Source organism: Eptatretus burgeri, chromosome 15, assembly GCF_056783735.1.
Source record: "Eptatretus burgeri isolate ZD-2024b chromosome 15, Ebu_testis_v1, whole genome shotgun sequence".
Classification (NCBI taxonomy): domain Eukaryota; kingdom Metazoa; phylum Chordata; class Myxini; order Myxiniformes; family Myxinidae; genus Eptatretus; species Eptatretus burgeri.
In genome coordinates this window covers 25,797,306-25,821,491 of record NC_140975.1, presented here as the reverse complement: position 1 = coordinate 25,821,491, position 24,186 = coordinate 25,797,306, and positions in this window count along the sequence as shown.

Here is a 24,186-nt window from a genome sequence, read left to right as displayed (position 1 = left end):
GTTGAGAGGAGAGGTGACGATCTGTGAGCAGCAATATGGGTTTATGCCAGGAAAGAGCACCACTGATGCGATGTTTGCTTTAAGAATGTTGATGGAGAAGTATAGGGAAGGCCAGAAAGAGTTACATTGTGTGTTTGTGGATTTAGAGAAAGCTTATGATAGGGTGCCAAGAGAGGAGTTGTGGCATTGTATGAGGAAGTCGGGAGTGGTGGAGAAGTATGTGAGGATCGTGCAGGATATGTATGAGGACAGTGTGACAGCGGTGAGGTGTGCGGTAGGAATGACGGACCGGTTTAAGGTTAAAGTGGGATTGCACCAAGGATCGACTCTGAGCCCTTTCCTGTTTGCAATGGTGATGGACAGGTTGACGGACGAGATCAGACTGGAGTTCTCCATGGACCATGATGTTCGCGGATGACATCATGATCTGTAGGGAGAGTAGGGAGCAGGCTGAATCGAGCCTTGAGAGGTGGAGGTACGCACTGGAGAGAAGGGGAATGTTAGTCAGTAGGAGTAAGACGAAGTACATGTGCGTAAATGAGAGGGAGGGTGGTGGTATGGTGCAGTTGCAAGGAGTTGAGGTGGGGAAGGTGGATCGGTTTAAATACTTGGGATCAACTGTCCAAAGTAACGGAGAGTGTGGGAGAGAAGTGAAAAAGAGAGTGCAGGCAGGATGGAGTGGGTGGAGAAGAGTTGCAGGAGTGATTTGTGACAGAAGGGTAGCTGCAAGAGTGAAGGGGAAAGTATACAAGACGGTAGTGAGACCAGCTATGTTGTATGGTTTGGAGGCGGTGGCACTAACAAAAAGACAGGAAGCGGAGCTGGAGGTGGCAGAGTTAAAGATGCTGCGATTCTCGTTGGGAGTGACGAGGATGGACAGGATAAGAAATGAGTGTATTAGAGGGACAGCGCAGGTAGGACGGTTTGGAGACAAAGTGAGAGAGGCGAGATTGAGATGGTTTGGACATGTGCACAGGAGGGAAACGGAGTATATCGGGAGAAGGATGTTGAAGATGGAGCCGCCAGGCAGGAGGAGAAGAGGAAGGCCAAAGAAGAGGTTCATGGATGCGGTGAGGGCGGACATGCGGGTGGTTGGAGTGTCAATGGAAGATGTGGAGGATAGAGCAAAATGGAGACAGTTGGTCCGCTGTGGCGACACTTAGCGGGAGCAAGACAAAAGAAGAAGAAGAAGAAGATATATATATATATATATATATATATATATATATATATATATATATATATATATATATATATATATATATATATATATATATATATATACATATATATATATATATATATATATATATACTGATATATATATATATATATATATATATATATATATATATATATATATATATATATATATATATATACTGATATATATATATATATATATATACTGGATATATATATATATATATATATATATATATATATATATATATATATATATATATATATATATATATATATATACTGGATATATATATATATATATATATATATACTGGATATATATATATATATATATATACTGGATATATATATATATATATACTGGATATATATATATATACTGGATATATATATATATATATACTGGATATATATATATATATATATATATATATATATATATATATATATATATATATATATATATATATATATATACTATACTATATATATATATATATATATATATATATATATATATATACTGATATATATATATATATATATATATATATATATATATATATATATACTGGATATATATATATATATATATATATATATATATATATATATATATATATATATATATATATATATATATACTGGATATATATATATATATATATATATATATATATATATATATATATATATATATATATATACTGGATATATATATATATATATATATATATATATATATATATATATATATATATACTGGATATATATATATATATATATATATATATATATATATATATATATATATACTGATATATATATATATATATATATATATATATATATATATATATATATATATATATACTGGATATATATATATATATATATATATACTGGATATATATATATATATATATATATATATATATATATACTGGATATATATATATATATATATATATATATATATATATATATATATATATATATATACTGGATATATATATATATATATATATATATATATATATATATATATATATACTGGATATATATATATATATATATATATATATATATATATATATATATATATATATATATACTGGATATATATATATATATATATATATATATATATATATATATATCCAGTATATATATGTATATATATGTATATATATATATATATATATATATATATATATATATATATATATATATATATATATACTGGATATATATATATATATATATACTGGATATATATATATATATATATATACTGGATATATATATATATATATATATATATATATATATATATATATATATATATATATATATCCAGTATATATATATATCCAGTATATATATATATCCAGTATATATATATATCCAGTATATATATATATATATATATATATATATATATATATCCAGTATATATATATATATATATATATATATATATATATATATATATATATATATATATATATATATATATATATATATATATATATATCCAGTATATATATATATATATATATATATATATATATATATATATATATATATATATATATATATATATCCAGTATATATATATATATATATATATATATATATATATATATATCCAGTATATATATATATATATATATATATATATATATATATATATATATATATATATATATATATATATATATCCAGTATATATATATATATATATATCCAGTATATATATATATATATATATATATATATATATATATATATATATATATATATATATATATATATATATATATATATATCCAGTATATATATATATATCCAGTATATATATATATATATATATATATATATATATATATATATATATATCCAGTATATATATATATATATATATATATATATATATATATATATATATATATATATATATATATATCCAGTATATATATATATATATATATATATATATATATATATATATATATATATATATATATATATATATATATATCCAGTATATATATATCCAGTATATATATATATATATATATATATATATATATATATATATATATATATATATATATATATATATATATATATATATATATACTGGATATATATATACTGACTGGACAGATTTTTGAATTTCCGTCCCGTTTGGCCGCCACGTAACCTGGAAGATGGTCAAAAACACCTCCCGGTACAAAGAAAACTTTTTTACTTCCGATCTTGATGAAATTTGGTATGTGGGTCGAGGTCGATGAGTGATACCCAACAACATATTTTTCCTGGATTCGAGGTCAGGGTCAAGGTCACGAGGTCACGAAAGTTGTGAAAGTTGCCATTTTCAAAACCTATCTAGTCTGTCATTTTAGGAGATATCTGGCAACGGTTCATCGATTATGAGAGTAAAAAACGTTATAGAGATGACCGTCACCCCCACACGGGGGTAATTTTATTATTTTTAAGCTTTTGCTCTCTCCGGGATCAAATGCGGTGGTCCCCATGGATTCTAAAATCCCACCCCGATGCCGAATGGCGTGGGGATTCGCATACCACACTCCTAATCACCAAATGTTGATCAGGGTTCGAATCTCACTACCTGACAACAAACGTCGCGGGGTGGCCAGCCCAAGTTAACCCCCCCCCCACCCAACCTAAATTTGTGGTAGCCAGGCGGTTAACACCGACAACCTCCCGGGATGGCCGAGCAGTTCCTTATTAAGAGGAGGCGGACACGTTGATCGATGGTGACTCCAACACGTGCTCGAAGGGCATGGCGGAGGGCACAATAGCGGACAGGCAGAGGAGTATTGGGAATGGATGGGTTACACAGGGGGGTTAATTCGCAAACCCACGACAATTCCATTAATAGTTTATTCAAAATAACCACATTTAATGCACATACACAAATATTTACAAAGACAAAAATGTAAAAGGAAATAATGATACTAATAAATAAATAACTCCGGGCAAAGCCTCGCACACCACATGGACGCAAACACAGACAAAGGGTGACAAAATGAAAACAAAAGTGCCATTGTGTAGTAGTTGAGGACAGTGACAGAGGCAGCCATGGTCCAGGCATAAGCGAGACTGCAGGGCAGAGGAAAATAAATACAGAGAGAGCATGTGATATATAGAGAGAGTGTCACTGTGGTCCCAACTATTTAAGAGTCCAAGCAAAGTGTTCATTTTCTACTCTTGTAGGAAATGTTCAAGTATGGTTTTGACCTTTTGTGGAGTTACATCATTTTGCAGTCCAGCTTTGCCCTTTATGAAGCCTGGTGATGCAAGTAATCACTGCAGTTTCCATTGAAATAGATTCAGTCCTAACAACATTGTAATTGAATGTGTCCTGCTTGTGAGCAAAGTTGTGTATCGTATTCCCCACCGAGACCGATATCTACATATCACATAGTCCAAATGGTGAAATTTATGACCTCATATTGCCTTCATCCTACTCTGCAAGTGTGAAATATACCTCCTTTTACTTCCATTTCTTCCAAAGCTCGTTTATTTCCCTGTTCTTCAGCATTCTTCACTCCCTCCCAACCTATTCCTCCCCCTTCCTTTTGTTTTCCCAAATTCATTTTTCTCAATCCAATACACTCCACCGTCTCTTGCATCTGTATAATATGTGAAGAGCCATAAGCAATCAATACCACTGGTGGTGCAGTTTTTATTGGAATCATTTGTCGTCACACGTGGTTTCTTTGTAAAGAATGTGTATGTGTATATATATATATATATATATATATATATATATATATATATATATATATATATATATATATATATATATATATACGGAATATAAATAACATCTCTATAAATGTGTTCAGAATTTGAATATTCTCTTGAAAAATGATTACATGCAAAAAGCTTCACATTTACCCAAGATTTCAGTCAATGATACAAGATTGTTTTTTTTTTTTAATAGAATTACATCGAACAAGGAATTATGTTTGAGGAGTCAATAATTATATATTATAGTCAGTTCAGATTAGCTCTGTGACTTGTTACAGGTACCATGTAACCTGCATTAACCTGTTCCATGGTCGGGTTGTTGGCGACGAAACCGTCTCCCCCACCAAGTTTCATGGTGAGGAGGGTGTTTGGATATGGACACCCAGCAAGGTGAAGAACAAAACCTGTCAAAGGGTGGAGGAGCTCCTTGTGAGCCAATGGCCATCCATATCTCGTGCCCAACTGTGTCTGCGGATATTCTCCTGCAGTTGGGTTACTTTTTTATTCGGTGGTTGGTGGCAGGATTTGCAATCCGGCCACTGTAAAACCCTTCATTCTGTAAAACATTCTGAAAGCATGAAAAAAATCTGAAAACCCACTCCGTGGGAGTACCTCCTGTGCTGCTTCCCTTCGCAGGGCAGCTCACCGGATGATGGGATTGGGGCAAAGCCTTCGGGACCCCCAATCTTTGAGGATAAGAGGAAAACCACGGGGTAACCTTCCCGGGTCAGATTGCAGTAGTGTGTGTCGGGATGATGCTGTGGTGTCGTCTACCAGACGGTGGTCTCCTTTGGTTAACCTGAGGTGGTCCATTCGGGCAGGTGCCTGGAATGTCCTATCCTTAAGGGAGGATGATCACCTGTCTCTGTTATCATCTAAGCTCAAGTGTATGGACATCAGTCTTGCAGCTCTCTCTGAGGTTCGGAGATCGGATAGTGGCGAGATCATGGTGGGTGGTTACACCTACTATTGTTCTGGTCGCTCTGATGGTTACCATGCCCAAAGAGTTGTAGCTGTGTCCAATAAGCTGACACCAATGAAAATTGAGGGAACACCGGTCAACGAGTGTATTATGAGACTAAGGATTCGTCACTCCTTGGGTGTCATTTCCCTGGTCTCTGTATATACTCCGACTGAGGCGAGTGATCTCACCATGAAGGATGCATTTTATGCCACGCTCGAGTCTGTGGTTGATCAGTGCCCCAGGCGAGATACTCTTCTAGTTTTGAGGGATTTCAATGCATCAAATGGAACTGATAGGGATGGTTATGAGAGGTGTGTTGGTCCCCATGGGTCTGGAACTGTGAACCAGAATAGCACTAATTTCCTTGACTTTGCAAGAAGTCATGGACTATGGGTGGCTGGTTGATTGTTTCAGCGCCCACAAGCTCATCGCTGGACTTGGTATTCCAACGCTGGTGGTGTGTAAATGGAGATTGACCATGTTCTCGTTGATGGGCGCTGGAGGATGATCCAGAACGGCAGGGTCTACTGGAGTGCTCCATTCCTCAATATTGACCACCGGCTTGTTGTAGCAACTCTTAAGTTGGAGCTTAAATCCAGGAGAATGGTACCATCCCAGCCTCGGCTGGATGTTGACAACCTCAAGGATGAGAGGGTAGGTGAGGAGTTTGCGAACAGGCTGAGTGGAGATTTGTGGGGGGGGGGGGTTGGGTGCTTTGTGGGATGCTGAAGAGTTGTGGAGTGCCTTCAAGACCAATGTCTTGGATGTTGTCGGTGTATGTCTTAGAACTCACCACATGGTGAAGAAGAATTTTGTTTCCCAAGGGACACTGGATACCATTGACAAGAGTCGCAGGGCCAGGCTGAACGGCAGAACTGAGCTGTTCAGGGAGCTGAGGTGTAAAACTGTATGTGCTCTAAGGGTGGACAAGGAGGCCGATGTGTGAGGAATCTGTGATGGTGTAGAGCATCACCTGTGGTCAAGTGATTCTCGTCCTGCTTACAGGGGAATTGCGTTCCTCCAAGCCCGTCCCTCGGTGTACTGCAGTTAGAGCAGAGGTTGGTGGGCTCTTGACAGAGGAAGACCCGCTACAAGTGAAGAGCCGCTGGGCTGGTTACTTTGATCGGCTGTACCAAGTGGATCCACCAGCTGTTGAGTTGGATGTCAGGGCTGTTACAATCCCTATTGCTGACCCTCCAATCAACTGTAGTCCACCTTCATTTGTGGAAACGCAGACTGCAGTGAACGAGTTGAAATGGGGTCAAACTCCAGATATCTGTGGCATCCACGCTGAACTTCTCAAGGCTGGTGGAAATGCTGTACTCGTGTTGTTGCACAGTTCTGTGCTCTGCCTGGAACACAAGCATCATCCCAACTGACTGGAAGAGGGGCCTTGTTGTCCCTCTCTGGAAAGGGAAGGGTGATTGCCAAGACTGCAACATCTACTTTGCTCATATAATTCTTGACAGGGTTCGCCACCATCTGCTTGAGCATCAGCGTCCAGAGCAGTCAGGCTTTACACCAAAGAGGTCAACGATTGACCGTATCCTTGCTCTTCCTGTCCTCAGCGAACGCAGGTGAGAGTTTCGGCAGGACCTGCTTGCAGCCTATGTTGATCTCTGTAAAGCCTTCGATTCAGTGCATCGGGATGCCCTCTGGAGGATTCTTTGTCTTCGTGGAGTGTCATCAAAACTGATCCATCTGATGTCTCAACTATGCTCTGGTACTGAGAGTGCTGTGAGATGTGGTGATACCATCTCTGACTTATTTCCAGTTGTTAATGGAGTTTGTCAGTTGTGTGTACTGGCCCCCTACACCTTTGAGCACTTGTATGGACTGGATTCTGCGGAGGATGTCGGAGAGATCAAGCTGTGGTGCATCGTTTGGGAATGTCAAGATCTCTGACCTTGATTTCGCTGATGATGCAGTCATATTTGCGGAGACTCGAGATATCCTTTTGGGGGCCCTCGAGGTGGTGAATGAGGAGTCGGAGCCGCTGTGATTATGGGTTTCCTGGATCAAAACTAAGATCCAGGCTTTCAATGACATATTGGATGCTGCTGTCCTGTCTGTGCCTGTTTGTGGTGAAGATGTTAGGTCACGGAGAGATTAACATAACTTGGCAGTGACATTCATGTCTCTGATTGCTATGAGCCAGAGGCCAACAGACATGTGGTCGGGCCTGGGGAGTCATGGATTCACTGGATCATGATGTGTGGCGCTGCCGGTACCTGTCACGGAAGACGAAAGTCCGAGTCTTCAGGTTCTCGGTGCTTCCAGTCTTGCTGTGTGGATGTGAGACTTGGACTCTGACCAGGGATCTGAGATGGAGCCTTAATTCCTTTGGTACCAGGTCTCTTCCGAGAATCCTTGGCTATCACTGGTCGGACTTTGTGGCCAACGAGCGGTTGCTGAGAGCGACTCAAATTAGATTTGATAGGGTTAGTGAGCATCAGCTGCATAGTCCGTGAGTGTCAGCTGCGTCTGTATGGACCTTTAGCTCATTTTCCTGATGCTGATCCTGCTCACCAGATTCCCTCAGCTTGGTAGCCTCATGAGTGGAGGAGGCCAATATGCCGACCACATGACTCGTGGTTGCAGCAGGTTGATCAGCATCTCAAGGGCATTGGTATTGGCCAGGCATCTGCCTGAAGGATGGCCAGACAGAGGCCCCTGGATTACCGGTGGAAAGTAGACACAGTGATGCACTGCTCCGGCACATGCTCCCATACCTGACCTGACCTGAGGCAATAATAGATGGAATCAATAGGAGGTTGATCAAGGTATGCTAACCGCCGTGGGAAGCAAGGAGAAGCTGCCCTTTCAGACATTAACCCTTCATTGGAGCAAAAGAGCTTCAGCAGAAAGCCTCGCTCTTCATTCTCTCTTGTTGAGTCCCTGATTTGTTAAACATAATCCTAAAATACCAGATTAGAGAGACAGAAACTGTTGAGAGTAAAACACCGAAAAGCACATCTAGAAAACCTGACGGCTTAGAAAGAAGAATTCCAAATCAAGCTTAGAAACCTGTTCCAGGTACTTCAGGAGGAAGAGGACACTGGCCTGGATACATGGAACAATTAGATAGTTGATTTCATTCAATAAAGTGTATTGAAGACAGCAGGTAAGGAAAGAAAGGAACAGGAATCCAAAATTTCAGATAACACCAAACAACTTATGGAAATGAAAAGAGATGGAATTGGAATTCAAAACGTGGATTACGTAGAAATATGTAAAACAATCAGGAAGAAGAGGAGAGAAGACATCAGGAAATATAACACTCAAAATATAAAGGAAATGATAGACAAGTCTGAAGACGACGATGGTTCACGAGCGCTATTTGACGATGTAGATTGTTTCAGAAGTCAAGGATGAGACAATGTGATAATGTTTGACCAAGTTATAAAAATGATCGACATGATGTGGTACGAGTGCCAGGTTATAAGCTGCAAAATGTCGAAAACCCGGTTTCGTTCAATAACTTAAAAAAATTTGACCTTTGCATAACCTTTAAAGGTCCCAAAACAATGTTGTGAACATTAAAATAAGGAAGCAGGATACGTGCTATAGCTTAATGGAGTTAGTTCGTCGAAGAAGGTCGAAAACCTGGTTCGATTCCCACAACTTTGAAAATTTGACCTTTGTGAACTTTAAAGGTCAAAGGTCAAGGATTATGACATTTGGTGCAAAAGTTCCTCTGGAACATTCCAGGAACAATACAACGTCATATAGGCAATATGGCATTTCACACTCCTCGGATTATCCATACTTTGATGAAATCAGCGTAAAAACAAACTTGAAGGGGGGGGCACGGGCAAGGTGTTCGAGATAGAGAAAAATGGTTTCAAGACTTTAGGTCGGGAATGACCTCAAGATTATGCATAAAAAATATTGTCATCCTTGCTCTCAAAGTTTGGGCGGTCGTCTGATTTTTATGTCAAAATTCGAAATTTTCTAAGTTCATGACCTTGTGACCTTGACCTGGTGACCTTGACCTTGGGACTAAAATGAAAAATCGATCTCCGTGGGGCTATGCAGGTGCCATTGGGCTAACCAAATACTGAAACCCCTGCCAGATTCGACAACCCCCTCAGAGAAGATGGATTTTTATGTCAAAATCGCAATTTTCTAAGTTCGTGAACTTGTGACCTTGACCTTGGGACGAAAATGAAAAATCGAGCTCCGTGGGGCTATGCAGGTGCCATTGGGCTAACCAAATACCAAAACCCCTGCCAGATGCGACAAACCCCCATGGAGAAAATGCAAATTGAAATCGGCTACCCCCTAAAAACACAATTCGCAATTTTCTAAGTTCGTGACCTTGTGGCCTTGACCTTGGGACGAAAATGGAAAATTGAGCTCTGTGGGACTATGCAGGTGCTATTGGGCTAACCAAATACCGAAACTCCTGCCAGATTCGACAAACCCCTCGGAGAAGAAATTTTTTTATGTCAAAATCGCAATTTTCTAAGTTCATGATCTTGTGACCTTGACCTTGGGACGAAAATGAAAAATCGAGCTCCGTGGGGCTATGCAGGTGCCATTGGGCTAACCAAATACTGAAACCCCTGTCAGATTCGACAAAACCCCGAGGAGAAGATGCAAATTGAAATCGGCTACCCCCTAAAAACACGTTTTTTTTGGCGTGGCTCCGCCCATAATGGGCGCACCATGCCCATTTTCAGGAAAACACAACTAGATCATGATACAAACCTCCCACCAAAATTTCATCAGGATCGGATCAAAACCCACGGAGCTATGCTCGGGACAGAAAGATAGACAGACACAGACATAGGCAGACAGACAGACAGACAGACAGACACACAACAATAACGAATATAGTGGTCACATATTTTTCGTGAAAATATTTTTTCGTGAACCAATTATATTTTTTCGTGAACCAAAAACAACAGAAGCCTGAAGAAAACAAACAAAAATATGATACGATGGCAAACAAAACATCATAACACGCTTGATAAAAATGGACATTAAATTGGAGATCAAGCCAAAATACGACAACGAATGGAAGACTATTATGAACAGCTTTAGCACAGTGACAATGGGGGTTGAACAGTTACATTAAACAATGAAGAGACACCACACTTCACAAGCTGGGAAGTTAAACATGAAAAGAGGAAAGGCACCAGGTTTGGTCGGTCAGATAACTTATTGATATACCTAATTATGGAAGGAGAAGAAGACGCCATCACAGTACAGCTTACTAAACTGTACACAGTTTGCTAAGACGAGGGAAAGTTCCCAAGCAATGGGAAGAAACCCATATGATTATCCTTTTCACAAATGGAGACAAAGAACTATTGTCCAATCAGCCTTCCTTAAAGTACTGTATATATAAACTTCTCACCAGGGTCTTGACCAATTGAATGTGAGGCATTCTAAATAGCAATCAGCCAAGAGAGCAAGCAGGCTTCAGAAGTGTATATTCCACCATAGACCGCATACACACCATCAATCAACTGAAGGGAAAATATCAGGAATATAATGAGCCTCCTTGCGTGGTGCTTGTAGACTATGTGAAGGCATTCGACTCTTTAGAAATACAGTCGGTGCTGGATACATTACACTAACAAAGGTGTGGAAAGGAAATATATTGAATTACTAAAAGATATTTATACAATTCGTACAGCTGCATTGAGGCTGCACGAAGGAAATGGAAAGATCAACATCAACAAAGAAGCGAGACAAGGTGACACGATGTAGCATTCCAGCCAAAATGATTCACTGCCTGTCTGGAGTATATATTTTGATCGTTTGAGTGAGCAGATTAGGGTGTCAATATAAAAGGAGAAAAGTTTAACCATCTCAAGATTTACAAAGGACATTGTTGTTTTTGAAGATAGCTTCAAGAAAATTGAAACCATGCTCAGAGAACTCGTTGAAGGCAGCATGAAGTGTGGCCTGAAGATGAACATCTCAAAAACCAAAGTAGCAATGAACCCCCTTTTTACCTCATGGAGAAGTCCTAACAAATGGAAACCAATTCAATAAGTAGAAGAAGAAGACAATATGCCAAGGACAAAGCTTTAGCCTCAAGGAGAAAAATCCAGAACAAGAAACAAAGAGAAGTATCAAACTTGGATGGAGACAACATGGAAAACTCAGAAACATTATGAGAGGTACCGCTACATGGCCAAAAGTATGTGGAGACACCTGTTCGTCCAACATCTCATTCCAAAATCATGGGCATTAATATGGAGTTGGTCCCTTCTTTGCTGCTTATAACAGCCTCCACTCTTCTGGGAAGGCTTTCCACCAGATGCTGGAACATTGATGTGGGAATTTGCTTCCATTCAGCCACAACATCATTCGTAAGGTCAGGCGCTGATGCTGGGTGATTGTTTGCCTCCCAGTCGACGTTCCAATTCATCCCAAAGGTGCTCGATAGGGTTGAAGTCGGGGCTCTGTGCAGGCCAGTCAAGTTCTTCCACACCGATCTCAACAAACCATTTCTGTATGGACCTCACTTTGTGCACGGGGGCATTGTGACGCTGAAACACGAAAGGGCCTTCCCCAAACTGTTGCCACAAAGTTGGAAGTGCAAAATCATCTAGAATGTCATTGTATGCTGTAACATTGAGATTTCCCTTCACTGCAACTCAGGGGCCTAACCCAAACCATTAAAAACAGCCCCAGACCATTATTCCTCCTCCAATAAACTTTACAGTTGGCACTATGCATTCGGGCAGGTAGCGTTCTCCTGGCATCCACCAAACCCAGATTCATCCGTCGGACTGCCAGATAGTGAAGCGTGATTCATCACTCCAGAGAACACGTTTCCATTGCTCCAGAGTCCGATGGTGGTGAGCTTTACACTACTCCAACCGATGTTTGGCATTGCGCATGGTGATCTTAAGCTTGTGTGCAGCTGCTCGACCATGGAAACCCATTTCATGAAGCTCTCGACAAACAGTGCTTGTGCTGACGTTGCTTCCAGATTCAGTTTGGAACTTGGTGGTGAGTGTTGCAACCGATGGCCAACGATTTTTCTGTGCTATGCGCTTCAGCACTTGGCGGTCCCGTTCTGTGAGCTTGTGTGGCTTACCACTTCGTAGCTGAGCTGTTCTTGCTCTGAGACGTTTCCACTTCACAATAACAGCACCTACAGTTGACCGGGGCAGCTCTTGCAGGGCAGAAATTTGATGAACTCACTTGTTGGAAAGGTGGCATCATATGATGGTGCCACGTTGAAAGTCACTGAGCTCTTCAGTATGGCCCATTCTACTGCCAATGTTTGTCCTTGGAGATTGCATGGCTGTGTGCTTGATTTTATACACCTGTCAGCAATGGGTGTGGCTGAAATAGCTGAATCCACTAATTATAAGGGATGTCCACATACTTTTGGCCCTGTAATGTAACTTGCCAACATGTCTGAAGAGGAAAGTTTTCAATCGGTGTAATATTTCAACTATCATCAATGGGGCGGAAACCTGGGCGTTAACAACAAAAATGGAGAAAAAGTTTTACAGCAGCACAACACAATATGGAACGAAATGTTCGGTGTTGCATACAAAGATAGAAATACAAACAAGAACGATGTTGCTATCCAATACATGTCCCCATTGATGTGATATTTTCCAAGTCCAATATGGATACAACTCTGAAAAATTATGCCTGGTGTTGGATTAATGGTTAGGGTGGTGGGCTTTGGATCCTGGGGTCCTGAGTTCAAATCCCGCTCAGCTGTTGAATTAATACCAGGTGGTGTTAACTCGGCCTGTCATCCTTCCGAGGTCTGCAAAACGAGTGCCAGCATGCTGGTATACTGTGTCGGAGTGGAAACCCATCCAGGATTATGCCCAAGAGCCAAGGAGACTGCTTAAGCAGCACTAAGGCTCTGCACAAAGTATGGTCCCAATCTCCTCTCCTCCTCCTCCTCTGAAAAATTGATGAAATATCCTGAAACTCGAACTTGTTCTGTAACTTATCATAATAAAGCCATGTACCAAGTTTCAGTTGAATATGTTAAAGGGTTTGGGGGAAAAAAGTCTGAAAAACCACAGGTGGGACAGTCAGATGGACAGATGGAGAGCAAACCTTTACTCCCCTCTGGTGAAACTGATAGGGGACTAATAAATTGGTCAGAGAACAAACCAAAACTCAGTATATATTAGAAATAATCAAACTCAGGAAATGGAAATGACACGTTAGCAGAAGGACAGAATGATAACAGGTGGACAACAAGAGCAACAGCATGGAGACCTATGGATGGCAACAAGAAGAGGGGAAGGCCACACCGAAGATGGAGGTATGAATAGACAAATATTGGGGAAGAGGCAATTGGAACAACAAAGCAAGAGATAGAGCAACATGGTGTCAACATGCTGAGGCTTTCGTCCAACAGTGGACTGAAAAATGATGATGATGATTATTCCTAAAATATTTGTCATCACTGGATATAGTAATATCATGAATCATTATTAAGAGAACTAGTACTATGAAGATGGGGGAGGGAAATCCCCCCCCACCCAAACCCCGATAATCTCTTCGGGCCAAGTTATATGTTTAGTATCTGTGGGTGCGAGGAAGGAGGGGGAGGTCTTGCCCCACATTTCCTACCCGGTCATCTCGCCCCACATTTCCTACCCGGTCATCTCGCCCCACATTACTTGACTCACCGGATTACTCCCGATCCATTTACTACAATGGATTACTAATCCATTTTAGCCTGGGTTTGAATCCAGACCCAGCTATAAACTGTCATCCTGGTGTTTCACAGGCAGGGTGATTCATCAACGTATGTGCCGTCCCTCGGATGGACGTTAAGCCGGGTGTCCCATCTGCTGGCATTCGTCGGTGGACGTTAAAAATCCCCTGGTGTCCTTGGTGAAGAGTAGGCGAGCTATCACCGGCATCCTGAACAATTTCCTCACCTAATCCTTACACAATGTTTCAAACGCGTTTTTCACCTTTGAACATAACCGATACGGATTCTTCAATCTATACATAATATGATGTCCGTTTCTGTTCATTCAGGATTCCTCATCAGCCATCCTGGATGTACATTCCTGTTCCTCGAGCAATGAGATGAAACAGTTGTGATATTCTCTTTCAGATGCCATGAAAAACAACTCCTTTTCTGGAAGTTTCACCTCAAAGGTGATTAGCCGTTAAATGAAGTGCCAACATTTTTGAATGTTCCTCAAACGGTTGCTGATGTGGGGAATGCTTCACATGAGTGGTGGCTTACGGTTGGAGTATGAACAAGTTTTTGCACTGACATTAAGGTCATGCCCAGCAGTGCGTTCACCAAGTAGTACCCAGGCACCTTCTCCACATCTGTGTCGTCCCCGAATGAACCATATTACCATCATTGAGATGCTGCCTGCAGCTTCTACGTCATCCTGGATATGATTCACAAGGGCAGATATGAGTGCTTTGGGACAGATTGCACAGCAGCAGCTTCTTGGCACACAGCCTCTCTGGGCAAGCTGCTCATGTGCATGGGAAGGACTCGTTTGGGATCACGTCACCCATGATTTGTCATCTTGCTGAGCGTGTGCCTTTGTCGTATCACCGACCGACGTTAGGATATCTGCACTCTGAAACTACAATCAGATGGAATACAAACAAAACTATGCACATTCGTATTTAGAACACACACGCACATCAATTATTGCATCGATTGTGTTCTCCTGTCTGAGCACAGAGCACAGGTGTCGGGATCTGTGGTCCAAACCCCAATATACAGTATTGCAATGACTTGTATACTGCTTATTGCTGCTGTCATTGCAATTCACCTTAAAAAGTAAATAAATAAATAAATTTGTTTCTCCAGCAATAACAACAGTCGTTCAAGGATCAAGTGGACTTTTTTTAATTCACGAGATTCAAGAAGAACTAGAAATGTACTTGGTAGAGCACGTACCTTCGCCAGGCAGAGCAGTTTATGTTTTGTATCCCACTAATAGGCCGGATCTGGATTCGGAGCTGAAATAAATTTAATCAGCTTGTTCTTGTCACCTAACTTAACCAACTCATCCACTAAGTTTCGTCCGAATACGTCCACAACCTTTTTTAGATATCCAACTCACAGAAAAACAAACAAACAGATGGGGGGGGGAGGGGGGAATATAACCTCTGTCCACCTTTGGTGGCTGGTGGAGGAAGGAAGCTGATGAAACCACCCATTTATCAAGTAATTCACCTAATACAGGTACACAGTTCTCTTTGCATTGATGCACTCACTGTATGTAGTTGTGCCTTGATACCATTTGCATACTTCTCCTTGCGTATGCAGCACATGGCAGGCTGCGAGTGGCATCATTGGCTGACGGGGTGCGGCTGTGCAGATGATACAGAGCCCCCTGTAGGTTAGAGCAGGAATGTGTAATGTGTTCATGATGCCGGCAATAACTCTCCTACTTTTCGCGAAGAACACCGTGGGATCTTTAACGTCGACCAGCTAATTCCGGCAGACGGGACGCCTGGTTTAATGTCCAACTGAGGGACGGCACACGCATTGACACCTCTCCCTGCACGCAAGACACCATGATGACAGTTTGCAGCTGGGCCGAAATAATCTGCGAACGAATCTTTGGGAAGGGTACGGGTACACAACCTCTTCTGATACCTTCATCATACATAAACTCAATGCCATCCAGATGTTCTTCAATTGATCCAGGTAGATGAAAATGACAATCTGAAGAGTCGAGAGAGTCTGTTGTGGGAAGATTTAAAATTCCATACCCACATATGCTGGAGTTGTTGTCACATTTGCCGTATGATGTGGAGCAACAGCATGCAGCAAAATTCATTCCATAAAACAACCTACCTGGCAGTCATGTGGGTATTGCTGGTCTCATTTCATTTTGTCACAAGCCCCGAAAAATAATGTGCATTGATGGTTTTTCCACTTTCTCGAAACCATTACAGTTCCTAAACAATATTTCCAGAAGCTTTCTGGCTGATGTTTGAACCCATAATTTTATTTGGTGGTGAGGACTAAGAATGTATCCACTCCATGGTGGCTCACTTTGACTTGAACATGAAATGATGGACTTCAGTCTCATCACGTGCTGCAATCCAGTCCAAAAAAAATTAATCACCACTCCCATTGGTTGATTTCCAGGACACACTTCCAAAATTATTCCGCTATTTCACATTGAGTCATCCCGCAATACTCCCAAATCAACTGTTCAACGTGTATAGATAATTTTTGCTTGAGTGACAGAAAGTGCTTGTACATGAGAATGCTCAAGATCGACCATTGTTAAACTCACTGCACCATTTAAACCAAAAACTTTGTGAACATGGGAAACACCAATACAAAATGTGCAGTCTGTGAATATCAGCTTGTTTGATGTTCTCCTTCACAAGGCCTTTCCTCCACAGCATGACAGAAGAGAATGTTAGAAACCATCTTAGGTTTACCCACAATGCTTTCTCCAGTGCTGATATATAATAAAAGCCCTTCAAAAATGATGGGTTGGAATTATTGTATTTGAAATATTCAAGAAGACTGGAAGATATGATGTCTCGTAGCAAGAAGTGCTGTTTTAAAACACTACATGTCAAATGTGACCCGATTTCCTTTATCTTCAGGGACGTTTCGTTTCGACGGGACAGCCGCGTGAGCATGCCAAAGTCTGAAGCCTCGGCCTAGTGTCAGGTCTGCTTGTATCTTCTTTATTTATTAGACATTCTACAGACATAAATGAACACTCCTTTTACTCTGCTTGCATTACACATCACGTGTAGTAAATTTCACCTCCCAAGGCCTTGTATTTATGTTATTTTTTGAACGTTTCTGTACACTGCCCTTGAGGCTTGGTTTGCAAGTCACCATCTGCAATTCCAAAAGAAGAGACATAATTACTCTTTTATGGAAAGCGTTTTTTGAGATTTTTTTATCGTCAAAATATATCGTAGTGAACACATAGTCATGTTGAGAGATTGGCCTTTACAACCCACTCAAAGCATCCTTATGAATGGGGTACAGCCAAATTCACACTGTGTTATATAGGTATATGTTCAACAGTAAAACGTCAACATCAACTCTGAACTCATCCTCATATATTTCACATTCATCATCATGTACTTTGCTTATATGCAGTGTTGGTTCTGCTGAAGAAGTTTCTTGGCTAAGGTTACAATCCTAGATGCCAGATGCCACTCCAACACAGGATACTTGAGTGTAAGGAAAATTGTAAATGTTCAGGGTGCCAGCGATAGCTCGCTGACTCTTCACAAAGAATACCATGTGATCGCTAACGTCCAGCAACTAATACTGGCTGATTGGACACCTAGTTTAACTTTAATCCAAAGGACGGCACACACATTGATGAATCCCCTGCCTGTGAAACACCAGGATGACAGTTTATAGCTGGGTCGGGAATCAAATCCAGGCTAGACAGCTTATAGTTGAGTGTGCATACCTTTCGGGCATAGTCCATCCTGCCAGCCCTATTTCACATTGCAGGAGAAAAAGTTTTTGTTCAAGTTAAAAATTATTCGAGAGCGGTTGAATTCTGGCTTCTGAATCAGAAATTATTGAAATTCCTTTCCTCAACTTGCAGCTTCTGGCTTCCTTTTTGGGCCTTTGCCCTTGTGCTGCCAGTCCATTCATTATGCTTGTTCAAAAGTGACTTTTCTCCAGGGAAGAGATCATATGGCTAAGGCTGAAGTTCTCAGCAAAGTTTTTCTATAAGATGGAGCTACTTTCAACAATGTCCTTTGTCTCGATACTGTGAGTTGTAATGCGGCCAAAAAAATACCAGCAAACATGTCGAGTTTCTTTCCCTTTGCTGCTTTGTTCCAGATTTCATGCAATGGAATTGAAGGAGAATAAAAGAAGAAGCTGAGTTCTTGCCGGTGGAAAGGGAGAAAGGCTCTCAGGCCATTACACCTGTTATTTGCTCAATCCAGTATAGCTCCATACCTATACCCTGAGTGCCCTAAATTGAAAAATTGCATTCTCCTGCTAAGAACCAATCCGAGAAAAAGGTTTCAAGAATCGATAAGGATACGGTATGAACAGCGGTTAAATAATAAGATCACACCTACACAAGACCTGTGCAATATTGGAAATCCGTGATGATTTCAAAAAGAGGTCAATTCCTGTGGGAACAAAGGGTGCAAAAGATGAGTAATAAAAAGTGCTTTTATCATCACAGTGATTATCTCTGCTCATGATAAACTTTAGTAACAAGGAGAATTAAAATATTTTATCCTTCAAAGCCAGCAGTTATAAGGAAGTATAATGACTACAGGTTACATTAAATTATTTAAATCCTTGGCACTGGCAATTATTCAGTGTCACATGGTAAATGTCGCACTCACACTCTGTATGTAATTACTCCGAAAAGCGGGGTTAAGCAATTAGTTCATGTCCATTTATGAGAGAGGAACAATTTATTTAAATCGAATGTGATATTTTGTACACAAATCGGAACATGAATAGGAAGACAAGTTTGCTGTTATACCTATTCTGGCTCTGAATTTGGCCCAATTGTACATGCGCAGAGGAATGAGATAATATTTTCACTCTGTCACGTTACAAGGAACACAAACAACAGGCACAAAGAACTAATCATCATCATCATCATTATTATACAGAAGTAAAAGGTAGTCCTGTTAAATCTTCCATCATTCCATCGATAAAATGTAATGTGTTAAACAGGGTTATGTAATTGACACTGGGTTAAACGGCGGTAAAACCTGCAATTAATTTATTTATATGATTTGAAACCTCTTTAAGCCTTTATTAAAATTGAATTAGATACTTGAACATTGTAAAACACAAATAACCTCATAATACTTCAAAGAACCATGATAGACTAATATACTGTATATTGATATAGAACATGAGAGGGTGTGGCATATGAGAGAGTGCAGTGTCAGGGTGAAGAAGGGGCCACCAATTTGGCCATGTATGATGCCAACTGATACTGTCCCTAGTTTTCAAGAAATAGTGAAGAATAGGAAAAAAAAATAGGAAAAGAATATATACAAAAAAATTCCTTCCTTTTTTCCAGATGAAAAAATATATTTTAAATAGTCACTTCTGGAACAAAAATAAATAGGAGAAAGAAATATATATTAAATCGTGAATTATGGAACAAAAATAGGAGAAAAAATGTTTTAAATAGGTAGTTTTGGAACAAAAATAAATAGAAAAAAAAGGTGAAAAATAGATTTTAAATAGCCAATTTCAAACAAGAAAAACAGGAAATAAATAGGAGAAAAATACATTTTAAATAGGCACTTTTTGATCAAAAGAAATAGGGGAAAATAGCAACCACTTTGGTGTAAAACACCAAAGTATCAAAAAATAGTGAAAAAAATAGCAACAAATCTGGTGTAAAAAAAAAACAAAGTCCAGAAAAATAGTGAAAAAAAAGCAACAAAATTTTGAAAAAAAAAAGTTGGGGAAAAAAATAGGGAAAAACGTTTCTGTACACTACAATCACCATAATCACTGCAATCATCAAAATCACTGCAATCACCAAAATCTCCATAATAGTAAAAAAAAAAAAAAATCGGAAAGGAAACCGGTCTTGCTAATCTGGGGGGAAAAAAGTTTTTAAATAGCACTGAAATACCAAAAATAGACTAAAAATAGCCAAAAAATATGGGAAAAATTTTTTGCTTGCTGCAAACTGACTAGGAGTGTTCTATGATGATCAATAAAGCCTAAACTCCTAAACTGAGACTCAACATCGTTTAATTACAGTGTTTATGGGTGATGTGAAAGACTGCTTCAACATTGCTAATCTTCCAGATTTTTTTTAAGGATCGTTACAATCATTATTTTATTAAAATTAAAGTATATACTTAAACACTGACCCCGCCTATCTGTGATTCATAGAATGTGACCTGCTTCTGCATTTGTGGCCCTGCGCTTCATATATTTGTGTTTATTGCAGGCACAAAAACCCAAACCACATCCAGCCATGCATAAACCATCTCCCACCAGCTGCGCACATAACTCTAAAACCTTCTTATGCCAGCCATGCATAAACCACCTCCAGCCATGCATAAACCACCTCCCACCAACCGCTCATTTAACAAAGTTCCAAACCCATTTTCCACCAACTGTGCATAAAGCAGCTGTATGTGCGCATAAACCACCACCATCCCCCACCACCAATGGTCAGACTACCCACCCCTCCTCCATCTACCCACAAACCCTGCACGACTACTTATGTGCAGCGTGTCCTGGGTCTCAATCTTTCTTCCCATCCCGCTGCCTTTCACCTGCTTGGATTCCTCGCACTCATGGACTTTTTGCGCACATTATTCGATCATAGGTCCTAAGCATATAAGTGGTGCAGAAGATGTGTCTGCTTCAAAGAGGCAGAAAAAAAAAGTCATGAGTTTGAGACAGAAAGTGGAGCTGCTTGACAGATTATCAAGAGGTGAGAGTGCGGCCTCTGTAGGCAGGCACTATGGCATGAACGAGTTGACTGTGCGCTACATAAATAACCAGAGTTGGTGTCAAAGCCACCCAACGCTCGCCTGTTTATACATTTATCGTTTTTCGTTTTTAAAAGACTAGTCTAATAATATTTTTTTATAAAGCATTGCAGTGAAGTCTGATCCAAATAATTTTAAAGCAATATATGTATTTGTATATTGTAATCAGTAAAAAATAGTGTGGTAGATAAAAACATCAGAAAGGAAATAAATTGCACCAAAAACTTTAACATTTTGACGCTCACGCTCACGCTGGGGGTATCGCTATAGCACTCTGTTCTTCGAACAGGCGAGCTAAAAATGAGAAGGCGATTCGCAAAAGTGTCACAGCTAGTGCTGTACCCAGCACAAAGTGGTTACCCAGGTCAGGGACGTTCACATAGAAGCAATGGAGAAGGCATTTAATGTGGGTTGAGGACAATGCCCAGAAAAAAAGTGCCTTTAAGTGGACTTCTGTTTCGTGAAAAGGTAAAGCGCATGTACGATCATCTGGCTGGCGTGAGTGGTGCTGCAAACACAAGTGATGCGGGTATGAGTGGCCCCAGTCCCTTCCAAGCTAGCAGGGGATGGTTTGACAGCTTCGAGAAGCGATGTGGTCTCCAGAAAGTAAAGCTCACAGATAAACATGCTTCAACGGACCACAAGGCAGCTGAAACTTGCCCTGCTCAACTCACACAACTCATCGAGGAAAAAGGGTATGTACTGAAGCAGGTCTTCAATGCAGATGAGATCGGCCTGTTCTGGAAGGAAATGCCCACGAGAACTTTCATCTCGAAGTGAGAGAGGCGAGCATGAGCAAGAGCTGTGTTGCTGCTGAGGACCAGATATCTCTTTTCCTCTGCACCAATGCCAAAGCAGACTGCATGATTAAGCTGATGAACCTGTATTGTTCCTTAAACCCAGGTTCTCTCAAGGGCAAAAACGAGTAAACTCTGCCTGTATTTTGGAGGACCAACAGAGAGGTGTAGGTAACAGCTGCCATCTTTATGGATTAGTTCCACAACTGTTTCGTTCCTCAAGTGGAGAGGTACCTGGCAGGAAAGAACCTGACATTCAAGGTCCTCCTGATGGTGGAAAACTCTCCTGACCACCCCGAGGTGCTGAAGTTGGCCCATCTTAAAATCGAGGTCATATTCTTAACACCCCACACCACCTCCCTGATCCAACGACTCGACCAACAGGTAATTTCAATGTTTAAAACATCCGACACCTGCCGCAACTTCCATTACATCTTATGGTTTGCACCCTAACCCTGAATTTAAAGCCAGGATATGTTGGAAGGACTTCAACATAACTCACTTCATCAGCGCCATCAAAGACTCTTTTGGATGAAGTCAAAGCTTACTGGCAAAAAGGCAGTCAACTGCTTCAGAGGCTTTCTCGACACTACGGAAGAGAGGTGGAAAGTTGCCGTGTTGGCATGAGAGATGGGAGGGGAAGGCTTTGACGATTATGGAACCTGACGAAATGGAGGAGCTCATTGCCTAGCATGGCGAGGAGTTAACTGAGGAGGAGTTGGAGGCCATCATCAAAGATTCTGAGGAGAACAGGAGGGCAGTGAAGATGAGGAAGATGTAGTGAGGCCCAATCTGACCATAAAGTTCCTGGTTGAGGTGCTGCAGGATATGAGGGCAGTCACTGACAGGTTGCAAGATGCAGACCCAGTGATGGAGCGGTACCTCTGGTTCAAGAGGGGGTTGGATGATGCTTTGCTGCCATACAGAGAGCTGCACAGGAACCTGCAGCACTCAACAGCAGCACAGCTCTTGCTCATAATTTTTTTTTCACCTCAACACCTTCAGCATCCTCACCTGCATTTCCTTCACTGCACGACTCATCAGGACCATCACCTGCATCCCCTTTTGTTCACGACTCATCAGCCCCCTCACCTGCCTGCGTCCTCTTCATATGAGTTCACTCAGTTCACTGGATTCTAACTCATCATCATCATCACCATCATCATCATATCAAAAGTTACCTTTTAATATAAAATGTAAACAGTACCTGCTGTTGTCATATTATTTGAAATAATTTTTAATGAAACTATAATAATGTGCATTGCACCAAAATTGATGGATTCAACATTCGCAGCATTTTTCAGGAACGTATCCCCCGCAAATGTTGGGGTCTTACTGCGTCAACTATAATTTGTCCGTGAAAGCCCATCATGAAACATCGCATCATGTAATGCATAAAATCACTCCTAGCTCCTTCTTTGAAAACTACAGCACTTACAAAAGCGATGCATACAACGATTTGTAGGTATGAAGATCAGAGGCATTCGATGATATCAGTGAGGAAAGTGAAAACAACTTGAGTGCTCTATCATTGAGAAACCATTGCGGCCTCTTCCAACTCAGGGCATTGTTGAGAAGGCCGCACAAAATGGCGAATTAAACTCCAGCGAGGGAACCGAGGATGTGCCTTAAGACGCCATCGAGAGTGAGGTGACCATGGATACAGCTGATAAAGGATATAATTAAATAAGGTCGTTAATTATCTGCAAAAGGGGTGTTTTAATTAACTCAAACACGCAATTTTCACTTCTGCACCTCCTTGGAGTTCTCTTTGTATGCTTGCAAAGTTTCAGGTTGCTAGGTTTCATGGTTTTGGAGTTATGGAGGAGACACACTGACACACACACACACACACACACACACACACACACACACACACACACACACACACACACACACACACACACACACACTGACATTATTTATTTAGAAGAAGATATATGCATATACTGTGTATTATTAAGTGTCCACTTTGAGGCACAGTAAGCGAGTGCACCA